The 16,920-nt window shown below is 42.4% G+C and overlaps 4 non-coding genes across 4 annotated transcripts; all 4 read left to right on the top strand.

Moving 5' to 3' along the window:
• The first annotated feature begins 2,584 nt into the window (after positions 1–2,584).
• On the top strand, positions 2,585–2,748 carry LOC143484684 (U1 spliceosomal RNA). The gene has a single exon (XR_013122683.1). It is a non-coding gene; the product is annotated as a U1 spliceosomal RNA (small nuclear RNA).
• A 4,021-nt stretch (positions 2,749–6,769) lies between these two features.
• On the top strand, positions 6,770–6,933 carry LOC143484683 (U1 spliceosomal RNA). The gene has a single exon (XR_013122682.1). It is a non-coding gene; the product is annotated as a U1 spliceosomal RNA (small nuclear RNA).
• A 4,014-nt stretch (positions 6,934–10,947) lies between these two features.
• LOC143484682 (U1 spliceosomal RNA) lies at positions 10,948–11,111 on the top strand. Its single transcript, XR_013122681.1, has one exon. It is a non-coding gene; the product is annotated as a U1 spliceosomal RNA (small nuclear RNA).
• A 4,010-nt stretch (positions 11,112–15,121) lies between these two features.
• LOC143484693 (U1 spliceosomal RNA) lies at positions 15,122–15,285 on the top strand. The gene has a single exon (XR_013122690.1). It is a non-coding gene; the product is annotated as a U1 spliceosomal RNA (small nuclear RNA).
• The last annotated feature ends 1,635 nt before the right edge of the window (positions 15,286–16,920 follow it).

Raw genomic sequence — 16,920 nt, 5'->3', positions numbered from 1 at the left:
TAGAATATGCCTAGATATGACAAAACATACATCCCATGCAAACAAACGTACTATATTGGTAAAGTGTAAATAATAATAGAATACTGTTGGAAACACGTGAACACAGACACACACATAGCCACAACCATCAACCCCACACTATCAGAGCTAATAATACTCAAAATAATACTTAGCAAAGCTGACCTGGTTTAATTTTTCCAGAATGATCCTCTTCGTGATGATATCCACCACTTTCTGAATTATATCTTTCAGATATCTTATTAGTGTGGGTAAATCCAGACACAGATCAAACTGGGTGGAACTGTAACCAGCAGGGAATGATGGCTCTGCAATGATTGCTTCTGTGATCTCACCCACAGTGCATCCTGTCAGACACAGAGAGAAGAGATCCATTTCTGTGATATCCTTCATTGACAGGGCTATTATGCATTGCAAGCACTGAATCTAACATTAACCACTATTTGTTTTTGTCAGTAATGAAGACCATGAACTATGTTTTTGCTACATTTGTGAGGACATTTAAAGACTGGAGGACATAATGTAAATCTGTAGTGTTAGTGTGTTTGTGGGGGAATCAAAGTGGTGTTGTGAATAGGACCAGCATTAGTAGTAGCGTTGTCACCTGTCACTGTGTTCTTGGTAGTCATGTTGGTGCTGCTGAGACTGGTGGTGTTCACTTGAGCTGTAGTAGTGTTGACATTGGCAGGGGGGATAGAAGTGGTGTTTTGAATAGCTGTAGCATTTGTAGTAGCGTTGACACCAGTCTCTGTGTTCTTGGTAGTCATGTTGGTGCTGCTGAGACTGGTGGTGTTCACATGAGCTGTAGTATTGTTGAGATTACCAGTAGTGTTGACAGGAGTGCTACTGAAATTTGTAGTAGTACTGAATATGGTATCATTTCTTGTTACGTTGACACCCATAGTGACAGTTGTGAGGGTGGTGGTGATCAAGTCGGGCTTTCCACCAGTCAGACCGATGTTCAGGGTGTCCAGCTGAGACTGTAACTGCTGTGCCTCCCAGGACTGGACCAGTGTGGTGTTCTCAAACAGCTTTAGGTCTGGTAGATTTACCCCCAGTAGATACCGAACTGTACTGACACTCAATTCCTTATACACAAAAACACACAATTTTTTTCAGTCCAAAACTGTTTCATGGTATTAATACGGAAATTATATTCTATTTTCATGTGTTTCATACCATCACCACTGCAAAGTTCAAACTCAAGAACGTGTTGATATCCATGCTGATGTTCTGTGTAGAAAGTTCTTGAATATCTGCAACTGGAGCTCCACCTAACCAAGGGAGATAAAACAACAATCCATCTGTGATTTCACAGGGAAAGCTGACACAACCACATTAATGTTAAAACCAGCTGTGAGTTCAAGCTGACAAATCCAGTTCTCTGTAAAACTACGACTACAGGAATTCTGAGAAGGCAAACGTTGGAGTGGAGATGGTGGGACAGAGATGGAAGGATGTCACATTAGGTTTGGAGAAATCTCTCCCTCACTCTGACTGTATGCAACCTCTCACTCTCTCTCTCTCTCTCACTCTCTGTCTGTCTCTCAATATATCTCAATATACACAATATACACATTCTCCTATATGTAATTTCTTTGTTTCACACCATAATCCTCATTGACTCTTGAGCCTTCAAAAAATCACATCAAAATACCCCACAAACACAGTAATATACGATTGTGTACATATGTGTGTGTATATATCTATCTATATGTGAATTCATATGTTTGTGTGTGTATGTTTTACCGAGGAAAGGTGCGATGAGCACGTAATATTCAGTGCTGTTACTGCGCATATCGCTGAACGAGATGTTGGCGATGTTGTACAGAACTATTTTCTGATCCATTGAGCATGATAACAAATTCACATGTTTTACATTCCTGCAGAGTTAAAAACAACACAAACAGCCTTGTGGACTTGACGTATACAACATGCAGCAATATCATTTGGAGTGTACAATTAAAAATAACCGAATATACATGATCATGCAGTCAGTCTTGAAGTTCAGAAGAGTGCAGTCCTGGGAACATCTAAGCTACTACATTAGAGTACCTGATAGAGGAACCACGCTAGGAGGAAAAAGACCTCATGGAGTAGGATGAGAGGACAAACTTATCTAGAGATAGACATTTCTGAATTTCTCTCTTATCTGATCTAAAATCTTATGGAGAGGCAGTGTTCAGCTACTGTGCTGTTTCAAAAGGGAACAAGTTGATAGATATTAGAAGAGACCTAACACTAGATGGTATTACATCTAATATAAAATCACTCTCATTTGGTCAGGTTTATTTTACAGAAGGGCTTAAGGCTCGGCTTAGTTACACATGTCAGCAAGAAAAGAATAAACTTAATGTGCAGTGTAACTGGGAGCCAGTACACGTGTCTGACTGGGAGACGTGACATGTAGAGAGTTCTCATAGTTGTATTGTTAGTGGGAGAAGTATAATGACCAAGAGGTGTAGGGATTGCAGAGGAGAAAGACTGGTACTGAAAACTTGCATTCAGAAAATCTAAGCAAGACATTGCATTGCTTAGCTGAGCTGGGAAATATAGTGAGGGGGAAATATAGACCTGGCAGGGGTGAGACCATGATCAGGAAGGTGGTTCGCCCAAGGTGAGGCTCAGCCATTGCACTCAGGCTGTGCTGACCCTTGCGAATTCCCCAAATGCGGGAATCTCGACTGCATAATTTCTGGTAGTGGGGGACTGCGTTCGCGCTCTCCCCTGATATTTTAGGGCAGTCATGGCCTGGCGGTTAGGGAACTGGTCTTGTGACCGGAGGGTCGTGGGTTCGATTCCCAGACAGGCCATGACTGAGGTGCCCTTGAGCAAGGCACCTAACCCCAACTGCTCCCCGGGCGCCAGGGCTAGGGCTGCCCACCGCTCTGGGCACGTGTGATCCACAGCCCCCTAGTAACCACTAGTGTGTGTGTGTGTGTTCTGAATGCACAGATGGGTTAAAAGCGGAGGACAAATTTCGATTGGGGTGTAAAAATCACAATTGACAAAATATGGCACATTTCATTTCATAGTTCTTGTGTTGATGTTCGTGTGTGCATGTTATTGTGTGAGTGTGAGTGTGAGTATGTGTGTGTGTGTATACTCACTTTAGGTTGTCAGCATTGATGTTGTTAAGTACACTGACGCTCAAAGAACAGAGATTGGAGCCGATTGCATTCAATTCAGCAGAACCCAGAGTTTGACCAGCCACACTTAGATATACCATAATTATTGCATCAATCTACACACCCACACACACAAGCACACACATGCACAGGATAAATTGGTCACATATTCTGTTTGTCATAATTTGATCATCTGCAGGAAATACCTGAAATATTGCCCTAACAGTAACCCTAAAATACCTTTAATCCAAGTACAGTATTAACCCCAATCCAACCCCATAGGATCCATGCACTAACACTGTAGAGTAAAATACAAAACCCTAACCCAGCCCACTACAATAATAACCTAAACACCAAACAGTACAGTACTAAACTTAACCCTAACCACTTCAAAACTAACCTAAACACCACCCAGTACAATACTATCCCTAACCCCACCAAGTACAATACTAACCCTGACACAGCCAGTACTATACTAACCGCAACACACCCATTATAATACTAACGCTAACACATCCCAGTACAATATTACTAACCCTAACACACACAGTACAATACTAACCTTAACCTTACCCAGTACAATACTAAGCCTAACGGCCTGCACATTACTTTCAATAGACTGAAGCACGTTTTACCTGCTCTGAAGTCCAGGCTCCATCAGTTGTGTTCATTAAAGAGGACAGTGTGTCGATCGTGGTGATGTTCCAAGTGTAGATCTCACTGACGTTGGCCACACGAGACGTGGAGCCCAGTAGCTGAAGCACACTGTCCCCAAGGCCTGAGGGATATGCCTGTAATACACACACACACACACACACACACACACACACACACACACACACAATCAAAAACAAATACGCCTTATAGAGTTTAATACATGCTGCCACCCCAAGCCCCGATAGATACCTGCAATACACACACACACACACACACACACACACACACACACACACACACACACACACACACACACACACACACACACACACACACAAGAACAACACTGAAACACATCACTCCCTGTTGATGTAAGTCTAGAATATGCCTAGATATGACAAAACATACATCCCATGCAAACAAACGTACTATATTGGTAAAGTGTAAATAATAATAGAATACTGTTGGAAACACGTGAACACAGACACACACATAGCCACAACCATCAACCCCACACTATCAGAGCTAATAATACTCAAAATAATACTTAGCAAAGCTGACCTGGTTTAATTTTTCCAGAATGATCCTCTTCGTGATGATATCCACCACTTTCTGAATTATATCTTTCAGATATCTTATTAGTGTGGGTAAATCCAGACACAGATCAAACTGGGTGGAACTGTAACCAGCAGGGAGAATGATGGCTCTGCAATGATTGCTTCTGTGATCTCACCCACAGTGCATCCTGTCAGACACAGAGAGAAGAGATCCATTTCTGTGATATCCTTCATTGACAGGGCTATTATGCATTGCAAGCACTGAATCTAACATTAACCACTATTTGTTTTTGTCAGTAATGAAGACCATGAACTATGTTTTTGCTACATTTGTGAGGACATTTAAAGACTGGAGGACATAATGTAAATCTGTAGTGTTAGTGTGTTTGTGGGGGAATCAAAGTGGTGTTGTGAATAGGACCAGCATTAGTAGTAGCGTTGTCACCTGTCACTGTGTTCTTGGTAGTCATGTTGGTGCTGCTGAGACTGGTGGTGTTCACTTGAGCTGTAGTAGTGTTGACATTGGCAGGGGGGATAGAAGTGGTGTTTTGAATAGCTGTAGCATTTGTAGTAGCGTTGACACCAGTCTCTGTGTTCTTGGTAGTCATGTTGGTGCTGCTGAGACTGGTGGTGTTCACATGAGCTGTAGTATTGTTGAGATTACCAGTAGTGTTGACAGGCGTGCTACTGAAATTTGTAGTAGTACTGAATATGGTATCATTTCTTGTTACGTTGACACCCATAGTGACAGTTGTGAGGGTGGTGGTGATCAAGTCGGGCTTTCCACCAGTCAGACCGATGTTCAGGGTGTCCAGCTGAGACTGTAACTGCTGTGCCTCCCAGGACTGGACCAGTGTGGTGTTCTCAAACAGCTTTAGGTCTGGTAGATTTACCCCCAGTAGATACCGAACTGTACTGACACTCAATTCCTTATACACAAAAACACACAATTTTTTTCAGTCCAAAACTGTTTCATGGTATTAATACGGAAATTATATTCTATTTTCATGTGTTTCATACCATCACCACTGCAAAGTTCAAACTCAAGAACGTGTTGATATCCATGCTGATGTTCTGTGTAGAAAGTTCTTGAATATCTGCAACTGGAGCTCCACCTAACCAAGGGAGATAAAACAACAATCCATCTGTGATTTCACAGGGAAAGCTGACACAACCACATTAATGTTAAAACCAGCTGTGAGTTCAAGCTGACAAATCCAGTTCTCTGTAAAACTACGACTACAGGAATTCTGAGAAGGCAAACGTTGGAGTGGAGCTGGTGGGACAGAGATGGAAGGATGTCACATTAGGTTTGGAGAAATCTCTCCCTCACTCTGACTGTATGCAACCTCTCACTCTCTCTCTCTCTCTCACTCTCTGTCTGTCTCTCAATATATCTCAATATACACAATATACACATTCTCCTATATGTAATTTCTTTGTTTCACACCATAATCCTCATTGACTCTTGAGCCTTCAAAAAATCACATCAAAATACCCCACAAACACAGTAATATACGATTGTGTACATATGTGTGTGTGTATATATCTATCTATATGTGAATTCATATGTTTGTGTGTGTATGTTTTACCGAGGAAAGGTGCGATGAGCACGTAATATTCAGTGCTGTTACTGCGCATATCGCTGAACGAGATGTTGGCGATGTTGTACAGAACTATTTTCTGATCCATTGAGCATGATAACAAATTCACATGTTTTACATTCCTGCAGAGTTAAAAACAACACAAACAGCCTTGTGGACTTGACGTATACAACATGCAGCAATATCATTTGGAGTGTACAATTAAAAATAACCGAATATACATGATCATGCAGTCAGTCTTGAAGTTCAGAAGAGTGCAGTCCTGGGAACATCTAAGCTACTACATTAGAGTACCTGATAGAGGAACCACGCTAGGAGGAAAAAGACCTCATGGAGTAGGATGAGAGGACAAACTTATCTAGAGATAGACATTTCTGAATTTCTCTCTTATCTGATCTAAAATCTTATGGAGAGGCAGTGTTCAGCTACTGTGCTGTTTCAAAAGGGAACAAGTTGATAGATATTAGAAGAGACCTAACACTAGATGGTATTACATCTAATATAAAATCACTCTCATTTGGTCAGGTTTATTTTACAGAAGGGCTTAAGGCTCGGCTTAGTTACACATGTCAGCAAGAAGAGAATAAACTTAATGTGCAGTGTAACTGGGAGCCAGTACACGTGTCTGACTGGGAGACGTGACATGTAGAGAGTTCTCATAGTTGTATTGTTAGTGGGAGAAGTATAATGACCAAGAGGTGTAGGGATTGCAGAGGAGAAAGACTGGTACTGAAAACTTGCATTCAGAAAATCTAAGCAAGACATTGCATTGCTTAGCTGAGCTGGGAAATATAGTGAGGGGGAAATATAGACCTGGCAGGGGTGAGACCATGATCAGGAAGGTGGTTCGCCCAAGGTGAGGCTCAGCCATTGCACTCAGGCTGTGCTGACCCTTGCGAATTCCCCAAATGCGGGAATCTCGACTGCATAATTTCTGGTAGTGGGGGACTGCGTTCGCGCTCTCCCCTGATATTTTAGGGCAGTCATGGCCTGGCGGTTAGGGAACTGGTCTTGTGACCGGAGGGTCGTGGGTTCGATTCCCAGACAGGCCATGACTGAGGTGCCCTTGAGCAAGGCACCTAACCCCAACTGCTCCCCGGGCGCCAGGGCTAGGGCTGCCCACCGCTCTGGGCACGTGTGATCCACAGCCCCCTAGTAACCACTAGTGTGTGTGTGTGTGTTCTGAATGCACAGATGGGTTAAAAGCGGAGGACAAATTTCGATTGGGGTGTAAAAATCACAATTGACAAAATATGGCACATTTCATTTCATAGTTCTTGTGTTGATGTTCGTGTGTGCATGTTATTGTGTGAGTGTGAGTATGTGTGTGTGTGTATACTCACTTTAGGTTGTCAGCATTGATGTTGTTAAGTACACTGACGCTCAAAGAACAGAGATTGGAGCCGATTGCATTCAATTCAGCAGAACCCAGAGTTTGACCAGCCACACTTAGATATACCATAATTATTGCATCAATCTACACACCCACACACACAAGCACACACATGCACAGGATAAATTGGTCACATATTCTGTTTGTCATAATTTGATCATCTGCAGGAAATACCTGAAATATTGCCCTAACAGTAACCCTAAAATACCTTAATCCAAGTACAGTATTAACCCCAATCCAACCCCATAGGATCCATGCACTAACACTGTAGAGTAAAATACAAAACCCTAACCCAGCCCACTACAATAATAACCTAAACACCAAACAGTACAGTACTAAACTTAACCCTAACCACTTCAAAACTAACCTAAACACCACCCAGTACAATACTATCCCTAACCCCACCAAGTACAATACTAACCCTGACACAGCCAGTACTATACTAACCGCAACACACCCATTATAATACTAACGCTAACACATCCCAGTACAATATTACTAACCCTAACACACACAGTACAATACTAACCTTAACCTTACCCAGTACAATACTAAGCCTAACGGCCTGCACATTACTTTCAATAGACTGAAGCACGTTTTACCTGCTCTGAAGTCCAGGCTCCATCAGTTGTGTTCATTAAAGAGGACAGTGTGTCGATCGTGGTGATGTTCCAAGTGTAGATCTCACTGACGTTGGCCACACGAGACGTGGAGCCCAGTAGCTGAAGCACACTGTCCCCAAGGCCTGAGGGATATGCCTGTAATACACACACACACACACACACACACACACACACACACACACACAATCAAAAACAAATACGCCTTATAGAGTTTAATACATGCTGCCACCCCAAGCCCCGATAGATACCTGCAATACACACACACACACACACACACACACACACACACACACACACACACACACACACACACACACACACACACACACACACACACACACAAGAACAACACTGAAACACATCACTCCCTGTTGATGTAAGTCTAGAATATGCCTAGATATGACAAAACATACATCCCATGCAAACAAACGTACTATATTGGTAAAGTGTAAATAATAATAGAATACTGTTGGAAACACGTGAACACAGACACACACATAGCCACAACCATCAACCCCACACTATCAGAGCTAATAATACTCAAAATAATACTTAGCAAAGCTGACCTGGTTTAATTTTTCCAGAATGATCCTCTTCGTGATGATATCCACCACTTTCTGAATTATATCTTTCAGATATCTTATTAGTGTGGGTAAATCCAGACACAGATCAAACTGGGTGGAACTGTAACCAGCAGGGAATGATGGCTCTGCAATGATTGCTTCTGTGATCTCACCCACAGTGCATCCTGTCAGACACAGAGAGAAGAGATCCATTTCTGTGATATCCTTCATTGACAGGGCTATTATGCATTGCAAGCACTGAATCTAACATTAACCACTATTTGTTTTTGTCAGTAATGAAGACCATGAACTATGTTTTTGCTACATTTGTGAGGACATTTAAAGACTGGAGGACATAATGTAAATCTGTAGTGTTAGTGTGTTTGTGGGGGAATCAAAGTGGTGTTGTGAATAGGACCAGCATTAGTAGTAGCGTTGTCACCTGTCACTGTGTTCTTGGTAGTCATGTTGGTGCTGCTGAGACTGGTGGTGTTCACTTGAGCTGTAGTAGTGTTGACATTGGCAGGGGGGATAGAAGTGGTGTTTTGAATAGCTGTAGCATTTGTAGTAGCGTTGACACCAGTCTCTGTGTTCTTGGTAGTCATGTTGGTGCTGCTGAGACTGGTGGTGTTCACATGAGCTGTAGTATTGTTGAGATTACCAGTAGTGTTGACAGGCGTGCTACTGAAATTTGTAGTAGTACTGAATATGGTATCATTTCTTGTTACGTTGACACCCATAGTGACAGTTGTGAGGGTGGTGGTGATCAAGTCGGGCTTTCCACCAGTCAGACCGATGTTCAGGGTGTCCAGCTGAGACTGTAACTGCTGTGCCTCCCAGGACTGGACCAGTGTGGTGTTCTCAAACAGCTTTAGGTCTGGTAGATTTACCCCCAGTAGATACCGAACTGTACTGACACTCAATTCCTTATACACAAAAACACACAATTTTTTTCAGTCCAAAACTGTTTCATGGTATTAATACGGAAATTATATTCTATTTTCATGTGTTTCATACCATCACCACTGCAAAGTTCAAACTCAAGAACGTGTTGATATCCATGCTGATGTTCTGTGTAGAAAGTTCTTGAATATCTGCAACTGGAGCTCCACCTAACCAAGGGAGATAAAACAACAATCCATCTGTGATTTCACAGGGAAAGCTGACACAACCACATTAATGTTAAAACCAGCTGTGAGTTCAAGCTGACAAATCCAGTTCTCTGTAAAACTACGACTACAGGAATTCTGAGAAGGCAAACGTTGGAGTGGAGCTGGTGGGACAGAGATGGAAGGATGTCACATTAGGTTTGGAGAAATCTCTCCCTCACTCTGACTGTATGCAACCTCTCACTCTCTCTCTCTCTCACTCTCTGTCTGTCTCTCAATATATCTCAATATACACAATATACACATTCTCCTATATGTAATTTCTTTGTTTCACACCATAATCCTCATTGACTCTTGAGCCTTCAAAAAATCACATCAAAATACCCCACAAACACAGTAATATACGATTGTGTACATATGTGTGTGTGTATATATCTATCTATATGTGAATTCATATGTTTGTGTGTGTATGTTTTACCGAGGAAAGGTGCGATGAGCACGTAATATTCAGTGCTGTTACTGCGCATATCGCTGAACGAGATGTTGGCGATGTTGTACAGAACTATTTTCTGATCCATTGAGCATGATAACAAATTCACATGTTTTACATTCCTGCAGAGTTAAAAACAACACAAACAGCCTTGTGGACTTGACGTATACAACATGCAGCAATATCATTTGGAGTGTACAATTAAAAATAACCGAATATACATGATCATGCAGTCAGTCTTGAAGTTCAGAAGAGTGCAGTCCTGGGAACATCTAAGCTACTACATTAGAGTACCTGATAGAGGAACCACGCTAGGAGGAAAAAGACCTCATGGAGTAGGATGAGAGGACAAACTTATCTAGAGATAGACATTTCTGAATTTCTCTCTTATCTGATCTAAAATCTTATGGAGAGGCAGTGTTCAGCTACTGTGCTGTTTCAAAAGGGAACAAGTTGATAGATATTAGAAGAGACCTAACACTAGATGGTATTACATCTAATATAAAATCACTCTCATTTGGTCAGGTTTATTTTACAGAAGGGCTTAAGGCTCGGCTTAGTTACACATGTCAGCAAGAAGAGAATAAACTTAATGTGCAGTGTAACTGGGAGCCAGTACACGTGTCTGACTGGGAGACGTGACATGTAGAGAGTTCTCATAGTTGTATTGTTAGTGGGAGAAGTATAATGACCAAGAGGTGTAGGGATTGCAGAGGAGAAAGACTGGTACTGAAAACTTGCATTCAGAAAATCTAAGCAAGACATTGCATTGCTTAGCTGAGCTGGGAAATATAGTGAGGGGGAAATATAGACCTGGCAGGGGTGAGACCATGATCAGGAAGGTGGTTCGCCCAAGGTGAGGCTCAGCCATTGCACTCAGGCTGTGCTGACCCTTGCGAATTCCCCAAATGCGGGAATCTCGACTGCATAATTTCTGGTAGTGGGGGACTGCGTTCGCGCTCTCCCCTGATATTTTAGGGCAGTCATGGCCTGGCGGTTAGGGAACTGGTCTTGTGACCGGAGGGTCGTGGGTTCGATTCCCAGACAGGCCATGACTGAGGTGCCCTTGAGCAAGGCACCTAACCCCAACTGCTCCCCGGGCGCCAGGGCTAGGGCTGCCCACCGCTCTGGGCACGTGTGATCCACAGCCCCCTAGTAACCACTAGTGTGTGTGTGTGTGTTCTGAATGCACAGATGGGTTAAAAGCGGAGGACAAATTTCGATTGGGGTGTAAAAATCACAATTGACAAAATATGGCACATTTCATTTCATAGTTCTTGTGTTGATGTTCGTGTGTGCATGTTATTGTGTGAGTGTGAGTATGTGTGTGTGTGTATACTCACTTTAGGTTGTCAGCATTGATGTTGTTAAGTACACTGACGCTCAAAGAACAGAGATTGGAGCCGATTGCATTCAATTCAGCAGAACCCAGAGTTTGACCAGCCACACTTAGATATACCATAATTATTGCATCAATCTACACACCCACACACACAAGCACACACATGCACAGGATAAATTGGTCACATATTCTGTTTGTCATAATTTGATCATCTGCAGGAAATACCTGAAATATTGCCCTAACAGTAACCCTAAAATACCTTAATCCAAGTACAGTATTAACCCCAATCCAACCCCATAGGATCCATGCACTAACACTGTAGAGTAAAATACAAAACCCTAACCCAGCCCACTACAATAATAACCTAAACACCAAACAGTACAGTACTAAACTTAACCCTAACCACTTCAAAACTAACCTAAACACCACCCAGTACAATACTATCCCTAACCCCACCAAGTACAATACTAACCCTGACACAGCCAGTACTATACTAACCGCAACACACCCATTATAATACTAACGCTAACACATCCCAGTACAATATTACTAACCCTAACACACACAGTACAATACTAACCTTAACCTTACCCAGTACAATACTAAGCCTAACGGCCTGCACATTACTTTCAATAGACTGAAGCACGTTTTACCTGCTCTGAAGTCCAGGCTCCATCAGTTGTGTTCATTAAAGAGGACAGTGTGTCGATCGTGGTGATGTTCCAAGTGTAGATCTCACTGACGTTGGCCACACGAGACGTGGAGCCCAGTAGCTGAAGCACACTGTCCCCAAGGCCTGAGGGATATGCCTGTAATACACACACACACACACACACACACACACACACACACACACACACACACACACACAATCAAAAACAAATACGCCTTATAGAGTTTAATACATGCTGCCACCCCAAGCCCCGATAGATACCTGCAATACACACACACACACACACACACACACACACACACACACACACACACACACACACACACACACACACACACAAGAACAACACTGAAACACATCACTCCCTGTTGATGTAAGTCTAGAATATGCCTAGATATGACAAAACATACATCCCATGCAAACAAACGTACTATATTGGTAAAGTGTAAATAATAATAGAATACTGTTGGAAACACGTGAACACAGACACACACATAGCCACAACCATCAACCCCACACTATCAGAGCTAATAATACTCAAAATAATACTTAGCAAAGCTGACCTGGTTTAATTTTTCCAGAATGATCCTCTTCGTGATGATATCCACCACTTTCTGAATTATATCTTTCAGATATCTTATTAGTGTGGGTAAATCCAGACACAGATCAAACTGGGTGGAACTGTAACCAGCAGGGAATGATGGCTCTGCAATGATTGCTTCTGTGATCTCACCCACAGTGCATCCTGTCAGACACAGAGAGAAGAGATCCATTTCTGTGATATCCTTCATTGACAGGGCTATTATGCATTGCAAGCACTGAATCTAACATTAACCACTATTTGTTTTTGTCAGTAATGAAGACCATGAACTATGTTTTTGCTACATTTGTGAGGACATTTAAAGACTGGAGGACATAATGTAAATCTGTAGTGTTAGTGTGTTTGTGGGGGAATCAAAGTGGTGTTGTGAATAGGACCAGCATTAGTAGTAGCGTTGTCACCTGTCACTGTGTTCTTGGTAGTCATGTTGGTGCTGCTGAGACTGGTGGTGTTCACTTGAGCTGTAGTAGTGTTGACATTGGCAGGGGGGATAGAAGTGGTGTTTTGAATAGCTGTAGCATTTGTAGTAGCGTTGACACCAGTCTCTGTGTTCTTGGTAGTCATGTTGGTGCTGCTGAGACTGGTGGTGTTCACATGAGCTGTAGTATTATTGAGATTACCAGTAGTGTTGACAGGAGTGCTACTGAAATTTGTAGTAGTACTGAATATGGTATCATTTCTTGTTACGTTGACACCCATAGTGACAGTTGTGAGGGTGGTGGTGATCAAGTCGGGCTTTCCACCAGTCAGACCGATGTTCAGGGTGTCCAGCTGAGACTGTAACTGCTGTGCCTCCCAGGACTGGACCAGTGTGGTGTTCTCAAACAGCTTTAGGTCTGGTAGATTTGCCCCCAGTAGATACCGAACTGTACTGACACTCAATTCCTTATACACAAAAACACACAATTTTTTTCAGTCCAAAACTGTTTCATGGTATTAATACGGAAATTATATTCTATTTTCATGTGTTTCATACCATCACCACTGCAAAGTTCAAACTCAAGAACGTGTTGATATCCATGCTGATGTTCTGTGTAGAAAGTTCTTGAATATCTGCAACTGGAGCTCCACCTAACCAAGGGAGATAAAACAACAATCCATCTGTGATTTCACAGGGAAAGCTGACACAACCACATTAATGTTAAAACCAGCTGTGAGTTCAAGCTGACAAATCCAGTTCTCTGTAAAACTACGACTACAGGAATTCTGAGAAGGCAAACGTTGGAGTGGAGCTGGTGGGACAGAGATGGAAGGATGTCACATTAGGTTTGGAGAAATCTCTCCCTCACTCTGACTGTATGCAACCTCTCACTCTCTCTCTCTCTCTCACTCTCTGTCTGTCTCTCAATATATCTCAATATACACAATATACACATTCTCCTATATGTAATTTCTTTGTTTCACACCATAATCCTCATTGACTCTTGAGCCTTCAAAAAATCACATCAAAATACCCCACAAACACAGTAATATACGATTGTGTACATATGTGTGTGTATATATCTATCTATATGTGAATTCATATGTTTGTGTGTGTATGTTTTACCGAGGAAAGGTGCGATGAGCACGTAATATTCAGTGCTGTTACTGCGCATATCGCTGAACGAGATGTTGGCGATGTTGTACAGAACTATTTTCTGATCCATTGAGCATGATAACAAATTCACATGTTTTACATTCCTGCAGAGTTAAAAACAACACAAACAGCCTTGTGGACTTGACGTATACAACATGCAGCAATATCATTTGGAGTGTACAATTAAAAATAACCGAATATACATGATCATGCAGTCAGTCTTGAAGTTCAGAAGAGTGCAGTCCTGGGAACATCTAAGCTACTACATTAGAGTACCTGATAGAGGAACCACGCTAGGAGGAAAAAGACCTCATGGAGTAGGATGAGAGGACAAACTTATCTAGAGATAGACATTTCTGAATTTCTCTCTTATCTGATCTAAAATCTTATGGAGAGGCAGTGTTCAGCTACTGTGCTGTTTCAAAAGGGAACAAGTTGATAGATATTAGAAGAGACCTAACACTAGATGGTATTACATCTAATATAAAATCACTCTCATTTGGTCAGGTTTATTTTACAGAAGGGCTTAAGGCTCGGCTTAGTTACACATGTCAGCAAGAAGAGAATAAACTTAATGTGCAGTGTAACTGGGAGCCAGTACACGTGTCTGACTGGGAGACGTGACATGTAGAGAGTTCTCATAGTTGTATTGTTAGTGGGAGAAGTATAATGACCAAGAGGTGTAGGGATTGCAGAGGAGAAAGACTGGTACTGAAAACTTGCATTCAGAAAATCTAAGCAAGACATTGCATTGCTTAGCTGAGCTGGGAAATATAGTGAGGAGGAAATATAGACCTGGCAGGGGTGAGACCATGATCAGGAAGGTGGTTCGCCCAAGGTGAGGCTCAGCCATTGCACTCAGGCTGTGCTGACCCTTGCGAATTCCCCAAATGCGGGAATCTTGACTGAATAATTTCTGGTAGTGGGGGACTGCGTTCGCGCTCTCCCCTGATATTTTAGGGCAGTCATGGCCTGGCGGTTAGGGAACTGGTCTTGTGACCGGAGGGTCGTGGGTTCGATTCCCAGACAGGCCATGACTGAGGTGCCCTTGAGCAAGGCACCTAACCCCAACTGCTCCCCGGGCACCAGGGCTAGGGCTGCCCACCGCTCTGGGCACGTGTGATCCACAGCCCCCTAGTAACCACTAGTGTGTGTGTGTGTGTTCTGAATGCACAGATGGGTTAAAAGCGGAGGACAAATTTCGATTGGGGTGTAAAAATCACAATTGACAAAATATGGCACATTTCATTTCATAGTTCTTGTGTTGATGTTCGTGTGTGCATGTTATTGTGTGAGTGTGAGTGTGAGTATGTGTGTGTGTGTATACTCACTTTAGGTTGTCAGCATTGATGTTGTTAAGTACACTGACGCTCAAAGAACAGAGATTGGAGCCGATTGCATTCAATTCAGCAGAACCCAGAGTTTGACCAGCCACACTTAGATATACCATAATTATTGCATCAATCTACACACCCACACACACAAGCACACACATGCACAGGATAAATTGGTCACATATTCTGTTTGTCATAATTTGATCATCTGCAGGAAATACCTGAAATATTGCCCTAACAGTAACCCTAAAATACCTTAATCCAAGTACAGTATTAACCCCAATCCAACCCCATAGGATCCATGCACTAACACTGTAGAGTAAAATACAAAACCCTAACCCAGCCCACTACAATAATAACCTAAACACCAAACAGTACAGTACTAAACTTAACCCTAACCACTTCAAAACTAACCTAAACACCACCCAGTACAATACTATCCCTAACCCCACCAAGTACAATACTAACCCTGACACAGCCAGTACTATACTAACCGCAACACACCCATTATAATACTAACGCTAACACATCCCAGTACAATATTACTAACCCTAACACACACAGTACAATACTAACCTTAACCTTACCCAGTACAATACTAAGCCTAACGGCCTGCACATTACTTTCAATAGACTGAAGCACGTTTTACCTGCTCTGAAGTCCAGGCTCCATCAGTTGTGTTCATTAAAGAGGACAGTGTGTCGATCGTGGTGATGTTCCAAGTGTAGATCTCACTGACGTTGGCCACACGAGACGTGGAGCCCAGTAGCTGAAGCACACTGTCCCCAAGGCCTGAGGGATATGCCTGTAATACACACACACACACACACACACACACACACACACACACACACACACACACACACAATCAAAAACAAATACGCCTTATAGAGTTTAATACATGCTGCCACCCCAAGCCCCGATAGATACCTGCAATACACACACACACACACACACACACACACACACACACACACACACACACACACACACACACACAAGAACAACACTGAAACACATCACTCCCTGTTGATGTAAGTCTAGAATATGCCTAGATATGACAAAACATACATCCCATGCAAACAAACGTACTATATTGGTAAAGTGTAAATAATAATAGAATACTGTTGGAAACACGTGAACACAGACACACACATAGCCACAACCATCAACCCCACACTATCAGAGCTAATAATACTCAAAATAATACTTAGCAAAGCTGACCTGGTTTAATTTTTCCAGAATGATCCTC

This window comes from Brachyhypopomus gauderio, chromosome 20 (genome assembly GCF_052324685.1).
Source record: "Brachyhypopomus gauderio isolate BG-103 chromosome 20, BGAUD_0.2, whole genome shotgun sequence".
Taxonomy (NCBI): Eukaryota; Metazoa; Chordata; class Actinopteri; order Gymnotiformes; family Hypopomidae; genus Brachyhypopomus; species Brachyhypopomus gauderio.
This window is presented reverse-complemented; position numbering and strand designations above follow the sequence as displayed.